The sequence below is a fragment of the Microtus oregoni genome, unplaced genomic scaffold (assembly GCF_018167655.1).
Source record: "Microtus oregoni isolate MIOR12 unplaced genomic scaffold, Mior012 000052F_ref0000163, whole genome shotgun sequence".
NCBI lineage: Eukaryota > Metazoa > Chordata > Mammalia > Rodentia > Cricetidae > Microtus > Microtus oregoni.
The window spans coordinates 1,593,272-1,596,126 of NW_024543828.1; positions in this window are offsets into that span (position 1 = coordinate 1,593,272).

Consider the following 2,855-nt stretch of genomic DNA (forward strand, 5'->3'; position numbering starts at 1 on the left):
AAAAAAGTTTAAGTTTATTTTCATCTAAGAAGCTAATTTTAGGTCTAAAGAGTTATTTTTAGATGATAAGACAAGTTATGAGAAGTATAGGTTTAGCTATGAAACTTTAGACTCACCAAGATAGGATAGATAATGGAATAATTTCTCCAAATTTTCCAAACGCAAATGGTAAATATAATTTTTACCTGACAATTGTTCTATATATAGTTTTACTGTATTAGAGTTAAAAAGTTTCTTTTTTAAATAGACAAAAAAAGGGGAAAGGTTGCAGAATATTTATACTCTGTGTAAAGATGTATTGTTGTGATTGGTTTAATAAAAAGATGAGGGACCAATAGCTAGGCAGAAAGTATAGGCAAGGTTTCTGGGCAGAGAGAGAGAGGAAGAAAAATGTGGGTGAGCTGATTTCTCCAACTGACTTTAAACAAGTCTGATGTGCTGTACAAAGCAGAGGTAATCAAGCCATATGCCAAAAAAATTGTGGGCTAACTAAGTAATAAGAGGTAATTGGGAAATAGTCTAAGCTAAGGCCAACCTCTCATAATTAAAAACAAACAAGCTAAAATAAAATTGAAAATAAACTACAATATTATAATTAATAACTTTATAAATACCTTTAATTGTACCAAATCATGGAATAATATGTGTTCCATGAAGATTAAAAAAAAAACTTCTATAAAGTTCTATAAACTTCTGATTTAATACAGATAGACCAGCCCAATAGAGAGATCAAGGGAAAAAAAAACATAAACAGAGAACTTGGTTAAAATTAGTCACCTCTTGTTCTCACAGTGAGTATGTATTTTTATGAAGCAGCTCTTCCAATAACCTCATAGACTAAGTTTTTGGTGAATTAAATTCTATTTAACTATTTCAGATCAATAACTAAAATTACAAAAGAACAATAATAACCAATAAATAGCAACATGTACAAATGGTGTAGATTTATATGTAGAAATGGTTGAATGCGTATTTCTGAATTGTTGTCTGTTTGTAGTACACCCTGTCATCCCATACTAAATAAGGTGAGTGTAGAGTAGATTATCTTAAAGGTTTGCTCTTTAACCACAAATTACAAATTCTGTGAAAAAATGAACAACATACTTATAAAAAACAGAAGTGGACCTTGCCATTGTAGAAAAATAGCTGCTAAAGTATATATATTCAAAGAATTAAAAGAACCATAAAATATTGCAGTTTTTACAACTTAAGGAAAGGTGTGATGGGGGCTGGAGAGATGGATCAGAGGTTAAGAGCATTGCCTGCTCTTCCAAAGGTCCTGAGTTCAATTCCCAGCAACCACATGGTGGCTCACAACCATCTATAATGCGGTCTGGTGCCCTCTTCTGGCCTGCAGACATACACACAGACAGAATATTGTATACATAATAAATAAATAAATAAATAAATATTTTTAAAAAAAAGGAAAGGTGTGATGATAAGCCTTCATTAAATTTACAATACCAATAAATCCATTAAAATAACAAAAGAAAATGAACTGAAACTTTAGTTGACAAAAATCTCCATCAATCATATTAAAATGAAAAATCTGAAATGTATTCTTATAATCTATGATATAGAGCAATCACTATTTTTTTAAATATGCCTTTATATATACATACACATATACATGTACACTTTCAATTATTAAAATAATTACATTTTATTATAGACAGTATTCTCTAAAGGTAAAAGAAGACACTAAATCAAGAACAGGACAGAAGGATGTGAATTACAAGGAAATAAGATTGATACCTTTAAAAAACAAGTCAATTTTACACACAATAAAATCCAATCATTTCAAAAATAAAATTAAGTGAAGTTTAACAATCTTATAGGAAAACATGTCATTAATATTTTATAAAAAAGATACTTCTTTGCTGTCTTTATTAGATACACATATCAGATTCAAAGGCAGAAATAGAAGGAATATGTTTATAAGAAAAGTATAGAAGTATATTTGTCATATAAATACCAATCATAAGAAAGATTCCATGGTTATATTCATAACATCAACTTTAAACCCAGGACTTCAATCAATGAAACAATAGAATCAGTTAAGCAATAGAAACAAACAAAAACAATAAAAAGAATGAATGAAATTAAGTGATAGTTCTTTGACAATTTCAACAAGACCAACAAACCTTTAGCCAAATTAAATGAAAAAGAGAAAGAAATAAAATGTAAAAGGGAAGCATTTCTATAGACACATATGAAATTTAGAGACTCATAAAGACACAGTTAGAGATCTATGTTTAACCAAACTAAAAAACCTAAAAGAGATGCATGGATTCTTGATCTAGGTAACCTATCAAAGCTAAATCATACTGAAATAAATACATTAAACAGTACAAAGCTATATGACACTATGAAGGCTAGCTGGCACACAGTAAGCTTCCACTCTCAGTTCCAGTTTGGTTTCTTCTACAAGTGAAGTGTACAGTGTCTTCACCAATTAGCTCTTACAATCAAGTTCTGATGAACAACCAATACCTGTACTGTTGGGGGGGGTGTTTCTAGAGCCTCTATGGTCATCAGCTTGTAAGGAGATGGTTGAGCTGGAACTGAGATTTTTAGCCATACTTGGCTTCTAGCAAGAACATTATTATCCATGGAGGATACCCCCAGTTAAGCCATTCTTTGAAGATTGTGTTTTAAAAAGCTTACAAAGTAGTAGAGCCAGTGGCTGGTGATACTATTATAGTCTCTGTAACATTCTAGGAGGAATCCTACTATTTATACCATGGCTATTTTTCTTAAATGATCATGTTCTCAAACTGCCTCCTAAATACTCATGTTTATACTCAGAGATTAGTAATGAATTCAGACTTTATAAGTAAAGCTTCTTACTGAAG